General features: G+C 51.1%; 1 protein-coding gene across 6 annotated transcripts in view; it reads right to left on the bottom strand.

Annotated features, from left to right (window-relative positions):
- LOC115335940 (ankyrin repeat and fibronectin type-III domain-containing protein 1-like) overlaps positions 1-15124 on the bottom strand; it is a 258206-nt gene that overhangs the window by 186186 nt on the left and 56896 nt on the right. The gene's annotated exons all lie outside the window — the stretch shown is intronic.

Genomic DNA, 15124 nt, shown 5'->3' with positions numbered 1-15124 from the left:
CACACCCCCAGCCTGTCCTCCCTGCTTATTTGGTTGTGGGAGAAGCTGCTTTCCAGAGGGCACTTCCCAGCCCAACCTAGAGAGGACAGAGTCCCCAGCTTGCCCAGGATAAGGATGGAGGAGTCACCACACCAGCCACAGCAGAAACACAGCAACAAAACAGAAATAGCAAGCAGGGGCAGGGGCAGGGAATAACCCTAAACCCACTACTCTCACAATCCAAAGAGGACCCCAATAAACCTCACCAATTTACATGATTTCCCAGGGAACTGAGCAAGAAAGCCTCCCGCACATCTCCTGGAAATGCCTGAGGATGGTGACCCTCCAGAGATGTCCCATTCCTGGGAAGAGGGAAGCCCTCGCCCTGCCACAGCACTCAGTCCCAGCAGCTCTCAAACCCAAGTGCGCACCATGCTAATCCAGCTCCCCCCAGTCTTCCCAGAGCCAGGCTGCTTGTGGAAAATGGGAAGGAGAGAAGGAGGTTAAGCCAGGGAGCAAGGGTAAAGAGAGAGAGGGGCAGAGGATCAGGGCATCAGCTGCTCTGGACCTTGCGTGCCTGCTCCAGAGCTGTGGCTTGGTGACAGCCATATGCCCTGACATGCAAGGCCATTTCCAAGCTCAAAGGGGGACAACGCGTGTCCCAGAAAGCTCACAGCCCCAAAAGGCAAATAAGGATTCAAAAAAAGAAGATGGAGAAGCCAAACGGCTGCTCTTCCTCCTGCAGGACCGCGCAGAATTTCACAGGTAATTGTGGGTCGCTCTTCTACACCCTCAGTCAATTAGTGCACTACATTTGCTGAGCAAAGGAAGCTTATAAAGCTGAAGGTTTGGGGAAGAACAGCTAAATGACATACTGAGATTAGCCTGAGACTGACGGAGGATGGCAGGGATAGGGCCCAGAAGAGCCTGGTTATTGCAAAGGGACACCACTCCCAGATCTTCCCAGCTGGTGGCTGCTCCTGCCTGTAACATGCTGCTCAGCCTGCTCCTCCAAGGAGGTGTAACTTAGCAACCTGACCTTAAAAACTCGGCAAAGGTTTCAGCTGGATTCAGGAAAATGAGAGATGCTACAAGCCAGGAGGAGCAACTACCCACCACAACCCTGTCTTGGACTGGGCCAAGGGCAGACACACCTCTGCTTGAGGACGAGGGTGAAGGCAGTGTGCACCTCCTCCACAGCCTGAACTGCACTGCCTCTTACCACAAGCAAAGGCTGCAAAATTGAAAAAAATAAACACCCACATCCATTGCACAAAACAGCTTGCAGAGACCCAGCTGGGTGTAAGGTGACAGGCACCGGGGGACAACACGTATCCCAAAGAACACACAGCCCCATGCGTAAACAAGGATTCAACAAGGAAAAAAAAAAAAAAAAAAAAAAAAAAGTCCATGCCCAGGGGAGAAACAGAGCTTGCTCCTGTGGGAAGCAGCCAGGAGCAGACCTGGATCACAGACACCCCACCAGCCCAGGCTGCAGGCCCTGGCCAGCCCAGCTCCCAGAGCCTGAAGCAAGGCACGGCTGTGCCTCCGGCACCCCAGGAGCGCACAGCACTCACCACGTGTGAGCTCTGCTGCAGGAAGGCTACGTGCCATGGGGAGCAGCTATTTGTGCTATGATCTCCTTCACCCCCATCCGGACCACAGCAGGAGACAAGACAACATCTACCTGCAACTGGTTTCTGCAGAGCGGCTTCACAGGAAAAGGAAGCAGCAGGAGGAGAGGTGAAGCAGAGGAGGCTCCAAGTGCCTCAGAAGCCGTTTCTGGACCGAAGCACAAGGCAACAGTGGCAGCAGCCTCCAGGACACAAGTCAGTGTGGTTCAAAGCCCAAAGCAGCAGCAGAGCCCCACGGCGGGCAGGGAGTGAAGTTTAAGGGGATGGCACAGCAGTGAGGAAGCCTACAGAAGGAGTCTGAGAGGAAGCGATACAACCAGGTAAAAATACAGGGTGGCCTCGAAAAGCAAAACCCAAGGATTCAAGAAGAGCATAGCCTTCACAGGGCATCCATGCGTGTTCAAATCACCATAGTTTGCTCTGGAAACCTTATCAACTGTTAGCAAACCCATGAGTCACTGGTACTTTTCCAGTGACCCTGTGAATTGCAAAGCCAGAGAGAATCACTGAGAAATCTTCCTTTCGCATTCAAAAAACACCCAAACAGAAAATCTTTTCTCACTGCCCAGTATATGTATCTGAGTTAACTATCCAGCAGGCAACACAGAAGCTGCAGACCTGCACCAGTTCTCATCCCACAGGGAGTAAGCAGCAACAATCCACCACTTCCTTGCAGCAGGACCCCCCCATCATGCAGAGCCATGTTTTTAGCAGGAGAGAGGAGCAGCCAACACCACCGAGGGAGGCAACCATTTTAGCAGAGAAGCCTGAGCATCACTGCACAGGACAGCCAAGCCCTGTGCACAGTCCTCTCCTCACCCTGCACAGCTGCTGGGCAGCTCCTCTCTATCACCTGCAACATGCTGCTGCCATGTCCTCCCTGTTCCCAAGAACATCCCTGGAGCACAAGAAGTTTGGACAGTCCTAGTCCTGCACTGGGGACCACACAACCATGCTCGGTTACTTTTTAACCATTTGCGACCAGAGAGGAGGCAGCAGCAACTCCTGCTGCTGCCTGCGCAGAGCGCAGCTGGTATCCCTGGCGCAGGAGTTCAGCCATGCGACATCTCTCTCTTCCCAATTCAAGCCAAGCCTCCACAAAACTGTCTTCATGCTGTTGAAAGGTAACAAGGGCTGAAGAACAGAGGATGACAGCTGAAAACAGAGCATCTTTTATCTGTCTGTGAAACAGTTTCAAAGCAAAACAAAAACGAAAACAGCATTCAGCTTGCAAGTTCAGAAAAGAAAAAAAACAAAAACAAAAAAAAAAAAAAAAAAAAACCCCACAAACCCAAACCATGTGAAGCTATAAAAATACCTTCCCAAGCTCAGCTGTGAGCTGGTAAATACCATGATTTCCACCAGCTGGTTTGCAAAAGCTTCCTCTCCTGCCATCTCTCCGGCTTGAAGTGCAACTCTCCAGCAAGGGCCATGGCCCAAGCACTGAACAAACCACCCAGCATCAGGGGAATAATTGCTCCTGTCCCGGCAAAACTCAATTAGGATGGGTGAGACAGGCTTCAAGGACCACCGGGAGATGCAGGAGTAGAGGTCGCACACCCCGCGTGCCAGGAAACACAGGCAGGGCCTCAGCAAAACATTTCAGAAAAGCTACTTTGAGGAGAAGCATTCAATACCCATTGCCCCCCTACGAGTCCAGCCATGCCCAGAGACCCAGCCCTGCTCCCAGCACCCACCCTGCTGGGCTAGGGGCCAATTACCAAATTTCCCCGAAGAAGGCCAAAAGTCCTTTCCATGGCAGCAGCTGCCTGCTGAGCCCTGAGCGCTCCATTGTGCGACAGCCGGTGTCACACCCAGCGACTGCCAACCCCACCGACAGCCTCTCGCCCAGCAGGCATTTACTCAGTACTCTGCCAGCACTCACCCCTGGCACCACTGACACCATCCCGTCAGTCCAAGTTGGTCAACAGACAAAGCCACCCCCCGGACGGCAGGCCAGCCTCACACACTGCTTCAAGGAAACAAAAGTAAAAATAAAAAAAACCAAAAAAACAAACAAACACCAAACCACTAACATTTCACATCAGCAGTTCTGAACACAAGCACTGTGACTGTGTTTTACAGCAACACTTCCATTTCAACATTTACTTGAATGTAATTGTTAAAAAGGGAAAAGGAAATGCTTTTGGGTCAGACACTCTTGTTCATTTATTCAAAGTATGTTGGTTTCTTCCTTAAAAAAACCTTTTTTTTCTGGCTCCATTGCAGGCAGGGAACCAAAGCCCCAGACAGCAGGGAGCTCTCCCCAGTCCCCCCCCCAGGGCTTTCCCCAGCTCAGGTGCACCCCGGGCGGGGGCCTCACCGGCGGTCACCCTGCCCCAACCAGACCCCAGCACACAGACACGCTCCGTGCCCTACAATGGCACAAGACCATCCCCTCCACATCCCAAAGGGGAGAGGCCTGGACACCCTCTTACCCACCTGCTACGCTGACCCACACACCACCAATGCGGCAAAGCAGGCACTGGGCTCTTGGGAGGCCTCTGGCAGAGATGCCCAGCCCAGATCTGCTGGAGTTGCACCTCCTCAACAAAAACAAAGTCCAAAGACAGAAAGTCCCCAAGGCCAGGGAAAGAAGCAGAATCATTTATGGAGTGTGAACATTTATCCTGCTCACGGAGTTCTCTCTGATAAATGGGGAAAGAGGGCAGACGGAGATGAACGCATGAATCCCGGCACTACGATGGAGGAGGCGAGCATCCTCCCTCCCGGCAGCTCAAGAGCGTGACCCGCATCCTCAGGGACCAGTGTTGGGAACACCCCAGGGTCCCTGTGCTCGTAGCCAGGCTCTGCCATCCAGGCACCTGTGAAGCGGAGAGGACACCCAAAGGCATTTGGGATGCTCCGCAGGGAACAAAAAAGGCTCATGGACCACTCTCCAGAAGAAAAGAGGGCTGAGGCTGCACTCCCCACCTTATTAAGAAGAGTATTTTAGATTAATTAGGAAGCTCACCTAAAGATCTTGCACACTGGAAGTCAGCTCACAAGCAGGATGCAACCCCCAGGGACACACCAATGACTCAGAAACACGGCCCCCCCTGAGGCAGGCAAAGGACAGCAAAGTGTGTTTGGGACGCAGCTGCTGCGCAACAGGCACGTTAAGTCAGGGGAGAGAAACCGGCCCAGAGAAGAGCAATGCAGACAATAATACAGTTCCTTGCTTTAAATGCCAAAGCTTTCAGTGCCATGCCATTATTAACCATATACTGATGTTTAAAGATGGGGGAAAGCAAAGATGAGAAGGGGTTATGTGACCTGCCAAAGGCTGGGACAGAGCAAAAACCTCCCACTTCCCAGGTTCACAAGACACTGAACCACAGACATTGTGCCCTCACTCCTGGCTTTTCTTTTGCGGCGATTACTCATCTCCCATTTGCCCTTGAAAAATTTCAGAGACAAAAACTAATGAAGCGCAAGTAACATGGAAGACAAGCATCCCGGCTCAAATTTTAAAAGGCTGGCTCACTTGCAAGATGAATACATAACTGCCTCCTTTATATTTTCAAACACCTTTCAGGGAGGATGCAAAGGGGGTCCAGCGTGACACCCACCACCGCAGCCAACTCCAGCACCCACCGCCCTCCTCTCGCTGACCCTGCACAGGCACAAAATCACTGAGGCAGGACCAGAGCCACAATGCTCATTCACTGCTGCCCCCCCAGCACAGCACAGCCCCTCTCAGGGATGCCCACTGGCTGCACGGCCAAACTCCTGATCCTGTTCCCAGTCTCATGACACAGGGCTGGTCTCCCCTGTTGCTTCAAAATCCGAGTCACACGACAGAGGAGACAAAAAGCTGCTGAGATCATCTTGGAAAGGACACTGCTGCTCCTGACAAAGACGGGAGAGATGCTTCAGGCATGAACTCTACGTGCTCCAGCACAGAAAGGATAAAAGACACTCAAGACATCGGTCGGGGCTATTTGGTTTGTTTTAAATCCTGTAATTTCTGCAGCGTGACCAAGTTTTCCAGCACTTGAGGCTAACAATGGCAAACCTGGCCTATCTCTGACTACTAAACCCTGGCAAAAATAATTATTTCATCTGTTTTGGTCAAAAAAAATTTATAATCATAGACTTGGACAGCACATTGTTGGTTTTAAACCCTCCTGGGCACCACCTTTCATCCAGAGCCTTAGGCTGGTTTTCATTTTCCTCTGAAGCATCAGAGCATCAGTAGCGTAAGAGACAGGTCACCACCATGGTCAGATGGACAACAAGCCCATTCAACAAGACAGATTTTTATGCTTCCAACGTGTCACAGTAACATCCCTAAAAAAACGGCTTTCAGTGAAGGAGTAACGGATGCCACGAGGTGCTGGGAGCAGAGCTTTCACAATGAGGGCAGGACCCCCCACAACAGCTGCTCGTGGCAGGCGCTCACCTCTGCCCTCCCGGGCTGGGGGGGTTAATGGGTTTTATCTGTCTTGCAAGGGAAAGAGCAAGGAGCAAGTAGCCCCAAAATACCAGAAAGGAAGCCCACCGCCTGGTCTTCGCAGCAGGGTGTTGATCAGCTGCCAGGCTCCGAAGAGCAGCCTCGGCTGCAGGAGCGCAGAGGCCAGGCAGGAGCACTCAGGTACAGGTTTCCCTCGAGGAGGGCTTAGGTCTCAGTCCCTGCCAGCCCCAGGGCCTCGCTGCACAACGTCACCAGCATGGAGGGCAAGAAACTGTCCCGCAGGCCTGGGCTGCAGGTCCATCCCATGGGATGCGAGGGAAGCAAAGTCCAAAAGCATCCTGTTTCTAAGCAAAAGCCCAGGCACAGCTTTAGCTGCCAGGCTGTCTTTGAGCAATTTCAGCTCAGCACCCACAGTGGAAGGCAGAGGCTAGTTCTGCCAGGGGAAACACATACCTGCTGCTGCCCCTCAGGAGAAAAAACAGCCCCTAAAATCCTCAGTTTGAATAAGCTCCCACACTCCCTACCTCTCTCTGGACAAGACGAACATTAAAAGGCAGCACAACTGCTTGCTTCAGGGCCTCACAACACATATGCACCAGGGGGATGAATCAACACACACCTGCTGAAAACCCACTTCTCCGGTGCCTCTTCTCTCTGCAGCGATCAGCCCTGCAGCCCAGCGCCGGGGCTCCACTCTCCTTTCCTGCCCTGCACAACCACTTATACCTAATCAAACAGCACCACAAGGGGTTAATAGCACCGTTAGTATGAATTGCTTTTATGCTTTGGCCACAGGATGTATTTTCTCTAAGCATTCCCCAATAATATTCTCCTACTGGCTGCTGGGTGGTTTGTGCAGGAGTAGGCTGCAGCCATCCATACCATAGATCGCAGGAGGATGAAATCCCAAGCAGTCCAGCCCAGCCAACAATAGGGAATTTCCTCAACAGCAAACCTTCCCAAAATAAAAACGGCCTCTGTTCCTTGTGAATATAAATGTGATATAGTTTTTATGCCTTTGGATGGTAATCAAGGTGGTAGGAATAAATAACCTGTGAGTTTCTATTGCTCCAAGTGGCAAACCCTTGCAACCTCAGGGGTGCCAGCTGTGGGTGTATCTCTGGAGACTTCTATAACATGCACCAGGACAGAGTCCTTCCATTATCTTAATTTTAGTTATTTGTTCTTTAAAGCAACAGAAAAATGCACTGAAGCTTTCCAGTTTTTCCACAAACATGAATTTGCAGCCAAAAAAAAGGTGTAACAGAGGTGGTCACCTGAATTCTGTGCACAAGGCAGGCAGCAGCAAGCCCAGAGCAGCCGGTCAGCACGAACGCCAGCTCCAGCGGCTTCCAAGCACCAAACACCCATGGAAGCACACGGGTGCTCTGGGCAGCGGTGCCTGCACCCAGAGAGCTGCCTCGGGTCGGGGGTGAGGGTCAGGGCTTTGCTCTGCTCCCCTCACACCAAAATGGCTGCCATAGCCAGCTAACCAGAAGCAGCTGCTTATTCCTGCCTGCATTCTTTGCCATCAAAAAAAATGCAAACTAAAAATATTTTGCATAAATTTGTATAATTGCCAACTATTCCTACAGGAGAAAACACAAAATTTTGAAAAAAGACAAAAACAAAAAAAACCTTTAATAATTAAAAAGAAAGTATTCTAGGCAACACCCCCATAGCTCCCCTGTGCCCAGCAGGACCCCCCTCAAAACCCACTCCCAGCTGGAGAGCAGCATTTGCTCCATAAGCAGAGCAAGAAAAGCCCCCCATGTGCCACACAAGCCAGGAGCTGGGCTGCTTGGCATCCCCACACACCCCGGGGGCTGCCCTGCACAGGCAGGAGCAGGCTGAGAAGGGCAAACAGGGACAACCTCCATTCAGAAATCTTCCCCTCGCCAGCCACCACTTTTATTAGAAGCTGTTAAAATTCACATCCGCTGTCTGAAATCACTTCCTTCCCCTTCTCCATGCGCAAGTCCCGGTGTGTATTGCTGGTGCTTCTGTTTCCTACCTGCACACCCACCCAGCTGTGACTCAGTGCCAAAACAGTGGGTGAATTAGGAATCAAACAGTCTTTCTAGCAACCATGACTCACAGGCCAAGGCTTTCTGCTGAAGAAGTTTTCTGCAGTCATGCTACATATGTAATTCCCCTTAATACCAGTATAACTTCCCCTTCCTCCCACTACCCCCATCCAACTATCATTCCAAAATAAAGGATGACTATCCATTTTTTTCTGCCTAATCCAGGCAAAGATTAGCTACCTCAAGCTACCTACAAACATGCAACCTCAGTTTGTGCAGAAAAGAGTCAGCTCCCAACGACCTCTTCGTCCCAAAGATTAGCTTTAAAAGGGGGCCAGAACCTAGGCATAAAGGAAGAACACCAGGTGCAAACCACGTCACTTGTCTTTAGATACAACATGGCCTCAAAACCCCAAAAGATGACAGAGAGCTCAGATGTGCTTTTCCAGCCTGTGAGATCCAGAAAGCTTGATTTTCCCAGTCAGCTCCTAGGCCCACGCATGCACTTTCACGGGAGAGATATTAAACATACCTCTACAGCCATGAGAGCAGGTTTTTTGAGGAGCATCAAGAGGCAGAGAGGACCAGAGAAGCAAGGCATGCCTGGCTCTGTCCACATCACTTCCCCCTGCAAACGTGCTGGTGCCCCGCACCACAACAGTGTGAGAGAGGACAGAGCCAGCAGCTCACTCCGAGACCAGGAGCGCTGCAGAGTTGTGGCCAGGTTACTGGGTGCTGCAACTGGAAATGCACCCAGGTGTCCCCCAGTGCACAGAAACCTCCATGGAGAACCAAGATGTGTCAGGTTCTAGTGGAGAGGCCCCTTGCAAGGTGGGGGAGAGATTTCTTCTCCATGCTGCTGTTTGATGGGGAGAGAGATTTCTTCTCCATGCTGCTCCCCGAGTCCCTTCCTGATAGATCACAGCCACAGTGATGCAAACAACAGGGGAGAGCAAAGCTAAAAAGCCTCTTTAGGTTTAATATGCAAAGCCCAGGCAGCTCAATCAAGCAACAAAAGCTAAATGTCGTTTCCTCCCGTGGCACTGCCACTCTGCTCACAAAACAGAACCGTTTACGTCTGACGGCTTGTCATCTTTGTGAGACACCGGGGATGCAGCGCTTGCACAGCCTGGGGAAAAGCTGACGCAGAGGAGAGGGGAGGAAGACTCGGTCCTTCACCTCACTGCGCACCACCAGCACAGAGGGTGAAGGAGGCAGCTGTGAAATGCAAGAGCTGAAAGGCACCGGTCACCCCAACAGCCTCAACCACACAGCACCGCAATGCCAGACCAGGAGAGAAAGAGCAGCAGCAGCACTCACAATTTCAAACAAGCCTCACCCAAAAGCACACAAGCCGCACTTGAGAACAGCCATCCATCCAACTGTACAATCTGAGAGCACCCTGCGACCCGCCACCAAGCTCCCCAACTCAGAATATCTCCATCTGAAAGAGGCTGAAGTTTTCAGCTCCAGCTCCTAAAGCGCTTTCTTACATTCTTGCACAGCCACACAAATGATACTGGCTAAGTTGTAAAGATGCTGAGCATCTGCTGCCCGTTACAGTTAACAGGATTAATGGGCGCCCAGCACTTCTAAAAAGCAGGCCATGGTCTGAGTCACTAACACTGGATTTAGCTCAGCCTGGTTAGGCACCAGCACAGAGCACTTCCATGCAGTAGCGATGGACATCAATTTTTTTAAATTTTTTTTTTAATAGGTTACAATGATCTGTTGCAGCTAAAATGCAAATCCATGCACCCACACACATTTTCCTGCTGGCCTCTCTGCAGGCAAGGAAGGTGTCAGCACTGGGAAATTTGAAATATAAGTGCCACAAAAACCTTATTGACTAATGTCAGGTAGAAACTTCTCAGTTAACAAAAAACACTTCCAAGTTCCTTACTTGTTTTCTCTTTTGAAATGCAGGTATTTTTCCATATCGATGTGTCATTTTGAAGCAGAAAGGTTTTGTTTAAAACATATCAAAAACAAAGCGGGAAAAGTCAGTCAAACTATCAGCCATATATGAGAGATCCTCAGTGCCCCTCAGAGATGCCCCTGTGGGGGCAAGTTTTACCATGTGTTAAAAGCCTCTTGCCCAGCTCAAGCTGCAGGATACAGTATTGAGGAAAAAGAGTCCATGCACATTTGCAAGACTAAATGCTGCAGGTGGGTGCACAAGACACCCCTGAGGATTCATCAAGGCTGGCAGATGGAAGGAGGCTCCCCTAGATCTCCAGGCACTGTCCTGCCACTCTGCACACCCGACTGGCTTCTTGCTCCATGCTACCAGCTCTCAACTCCTACAGATGTTTAAAAAAGCCAGCATCAACTAAAAAACCCCAGCTTGGCACTTGGAAGGAGTGTGCCAAGTCCCCAGCACCATGTCCAACGTGGTATCGGGACATATCGGGACATCGTGCCACTGTGATACACTCCAGGACAACACATAAGGCAGTCACACTCCAGCGATGTGGACTCTTGCAAGGCTGTGCCGTAAGCCAGAGGTGGAAGACCTGCTGCCATTTTTATCTGTCTCATGCTGTGTGCAGCTAACACAGGATTTGTTCCTTCAGTGCAGTTTTCCAGCCCCAAAACTTGCCAGTTCCTCCTCTTCCCCATCACGACCGCGTGCTTGAACACAGACCTGCTGCCAGAGCTGAAGAGATATTTTTAAACACCCCAAACCAACTAAGCACAATCCTGCCAGGAAAACATTGCCCACTACCCCTCCCCACCCACCCATCAAACCACACAGCAAGGAACATGGATCAGGATATCAGTGTGGAAAATACCCCCAAAGGAGGGGAAGTAACAGCTCCCCGTTGCAAACTGCAGCTCCGTGGTCCAGCTTCCCATGAGGCCCAGGACAGGCTCCGACTCCGACAGCAGCAGGGACACCTGGACCCACCTCTGCTCCTCCTGTGAGTGCAAAGGTAGAACACCACCTGGAGCACCACCCCTTCAGCTGGAAATTATCTAATGACATGGGCAAAACAGGCCAGGCAATTTGGAAATTTCATGTAATTTATTCTTACATAATTTAATTCATCGCTATTTAACACCAACTTCCAACACCAATTCAGGTATTGAGAAAAAAGGCACTGAAACCCTAAAGCAAACACCCTGCCTGCCCACACCCTGGTTCAGCACAAGCCAACCGCCTCTCCTCCCCGTTTCCCAGGCTGAGCTTCCCTCAGTTTCACACCGGGTCACCCCACTGCCTCCCCCCAAGCCAGGGAAAAGCTCCTCTCCTGAAGCCCCCTGAGGGCGTAGGCTCTTCACCAGCCATGTTTTTAGGGCTCTTCAGTTCTGCTGCCTCCAAGGCCGAAGGTCTCCCCCAGGAGAAGGGCTCAAGATCCAAAACCAGGCTTTTTGGTTCCCCTTCCTCTTCCCCATCCTGAAAATATCCTTTTCTATAACTAGGCAGCAATCTCCAGATGAGCACATGAAAGTCCCTCTGTGGGGACCATATGGGGCTCTGGGGACCTCGGAGGAGAGGCGGCAGCTATCAAAGCGGGAATGTGCATCAACCTCCTGAAGCCAGGTGAGCAGATCTACCCCAAAACAGTACTGGGCCAAGAGAGAAAGCCACTGAATCAAACAGCCTCCAAATTCCTGCCTAGAGGACAAAATGCCTCCCAAAAGCCACCCCTGAACAGTATTTGGGATTTTTAATGAAGTGCCATTTGTTACTGCTGCAGGTCATGGCTCCCACAAAACGACTGGCATTCTCGGCGCAGGGGGGTTCTGCTTGCCAGCATCGCTTCAGGCTGAAACCAACTCCAAGAGTCTCCTTGAGAAATTCTCCAAAAAACGTTAACTCTGTCAGATGACACCAGATCCCTGTCCTCCCAGAATCGCTGCAAGCACCCAGGATCTCAGTCCAGGACTCTGCCAGGCTAGCTCGCTGCTAAGCAGCCTTGGCTGAAAGCAGCAGCCTGGAAAGGTGCCAGCCTGTTTCCAAAAACTTCAGCTCACCCTGGACCCACCCCCAGCACACTTACAGCAGAGCAAGGCCGTTTTCTCAGCCCAGTTACAAGACAATAGCCTTCCTCGATCCACTTTCAAAAGCTGCAGGAACCCAAAATTAGTTGTCCAGACCTTTCAGTTTAAAAATATCTCAATAAATAGACAAGCTATTTCATATAACCTGCCTTTTCCTTTCATTACTCCTCCGTGCCAGAAGCAGATCCTCTCCACCCTTCCTGTCAACACACAGAGCTGGGCACAAGCACCTTGAGGCTGGCACCATAAGACAATACAAAGAACAACCCCCCCCAAACCTCAGCAAGCGCCTCCAGCCCCTCCTGTCTTTTGCCCACAGGCACCTGCATCCTGTGCTGCAGCCTCTGAGCTGCAGAGAAATCAAGCCCTGTGATGATCCCAGCCTTCATCCTGCACAAAGCAGTACGGCTCCAGCCCCAGTCAAGTTGAGCGTTTGGTTCATCCATCAATGCTTCTACTAGATAGAAAAAAGTTACTGCAAATAAATCACACACTTCCCTGAGATCAGCTCTGGCTGGTATGTTTACGCTCAATCACTACACCAGTACAAGCTGCATGCTGGGGACACTCTGATCCCTAGCTTGTCACACCTGGAGCCTCTCAACCCCTGGAGATCTGACTGTCCAATGGATTTAATAACATGAGGCAACCATGCCACAGCACCTCAGCAGAGCAGCCATCCTCCTGCTGAGCACAGCTAGCAAGTTTCAGGTTGGAAAAGCCTCCAGCTGACGTAACAGCGAAGGTGTAAATCACGACATAGCTCTGTGCCACAGGTCCCAGCAGAGCAGCAGGGCACAGGGCGCATCAGAGGCTGAAGAGCTCCTGCAAGCAGCACGTTTGCGCAATAGCACCCAAACACTGGGAGAGACAATGCTATTGCTGGGCTCCTTTTTTGTGTACAAGTTTGAGCCCACAAATTCTCAAATCCAGCAGATTTACTCAACCCACCTCATATGCATTGCTTTATCTGGAGGCGTCATTTAAAAATGCAGGCATATTACTTAATACCATAACTACACACCTGCTAATATCTGTTAAGTCCTATAAGAATGCGTGGGACCACTATATTTACAATTTAATAACTCCAGTTAGTGCATCCTCTTTACTGAGGACCTGCCTACATTTGTTTGCTGTGGTCCCAGGGGACTACATGGCTTTGGCAAGAGCAGTGGAAGCCCGGCTGGCCTGAGCCATTCGAAGGCCAGGGCAGGGCTCTGTTAGACATCATGCTGCTGAGCCCGGGATGCAGGATCTCCAGTACCTCCACGCACACGGAAACGTGGGGTCTGAGCATCTTATTTCCTTGTTTAATTTGCCCACATTAGCATGAAGAAATGAAATAAAACCAGAAAAGTTGCTCAACAGAGCTAGAAAAAACACCATCTAGAGTAAGGACAGGGTCAGACATGACAGCAGATGCTTTTCATCTGCTTTCAGATCCCAGCCGTGAAGTGTTCAGCTTTCTGAATGCCAGCAGCCAGTTCAGCTTGGGTCAGGGGTCTCAACTGGGGCTTCTCAATGTACAGACATGGGGAGAAAAAACAGGTAAAATCTCAAGTAGCTTGAGTGAAAAGTGACACTGATTTCAAAAGCGTCCCATGCTTCAATCAACACTTATTTTTACTTCCATAATCAACTGCGTGCAATCAAGGGAACAGGCTCAGTACCTGCAGGTGCACTTGAGCCTGTCACTGGAGAGTTGGGAGCACCAGGAACACTGTCTACATGCTCAGAGCCAGCCCAGAGAAGCTGCCCTGGAGCAGCTACATGGCATAGGGGGCAAAACACATTAAGGACCAGGGAGAGCACAGCTCCCTGCACCTCAAGGTTGGCCACACTGGACTACCTGGGCACATAGAGAAACTTGTGCTTGGAGGAAGCATGTCCACCAGCCCCCCCCAGAGCTGGGCTTAGACAGGCAGCAGCCCCGACAGCCATGACTGATACATGGTGAGCCACACTCCTACACAAGGGAAGCACTCCCAACACGTCCATATCCAGCATCCCCCCAGAAAATTTGGTACATGAACTACACATCACCACTTTTGTGACTAATGCCCCTGAGCTAGAAAGGCACCATGACATCTCCCATTACATGGGAAACCACCCAACTCACCCCAAAACACAAGGTCCACGACTGTAGCACCCTGTGCACAGGGGATTGATAGGGTATGGAGCCCCGGGAGCATCTCCTCATCTCCCTCGTGCCCCAGACGTGGCACATGCTCACTCTCCACATGGCGCTCGGCTGTACACCAGCAAACCCCGGGGACATACTGCACTCGGCAGCGCCTGAAGAACCAACCTTCCTCACACCTAGCTCTGCACTGGCACAGCAAAAACCTGAGGGCAGAAACCAGGGTTTCTGTCTGCAATGCCAAAAAAGAGCAGAACAAAGCTGCTGGCTCAGCCACGAATGTTTCTGCGTTTCCGGAGAAACCGCGCCGTGCTTCGAGCGAGCAGGAGAGAGGCGACCATCTCGTGTAGCCACTGAGTGAAGAGGGGAGACAGCAACAGCACATCACGTCTCACCGCCTCAGCAGTAACACAGAGAGCAGCAGGAGGGGCCCAAGCAACAGACCTTCAACTTCTTTTTAATGTTCAGATACTTTAATAACCTTTACAGAGTACGAGATGCTCAAGAACCAGAGAAGAAGATGAGTGGATATCTTGGTGCTATTTTTTCCCCCATGTGTCCCTGCGTAGACCTGCACTCCTTCAGGAGCAGGGAGGCACCATGTGCAGGTCAGCAGAAGGATTTGGGGACACACACTGCTCAGGCTGGTGGTAATGCTCTGCCCCACCACAAGCCTACACAAAGGGGGAAAAAGCCCAGAGCAGCATCAAGTGCTAGCCATGTCCTACAAGCTGCTCATAATATCCAAGGAGAGATAAGCCACCCAGGCACAGAGCAGTTTTCTTAATTGCAATAGCTGTGTTTACATGCGAAACAAGAACGCGTGCACCCTACAGCTTGGACTGGCCTTGCTGCCTCTCACCACGACCCTCAGCACCCGGATGGCAGCACACTCCCAGAGGATTTCCAGTCAGCCCAA

The sequence above is a fragment of the Aquila chrysaetos genome, chromosome 25, assembly GCF_900496995.4.
Source record: "Aquila chrysaetos chrysaetos chromosome 25, bAquChr1.4, whole genome shotgun sequence".
Taxonomy (NCBI): domain Eukaryota; kingdom Metazoa; phylum Chordata; class Aves; order Accipitriformes; family Accipitridae; genus Aquila; species Aquila chrysaetos.
This window is presented reverse-complemented; position numbering and strand designations above follow the sequence as displayed.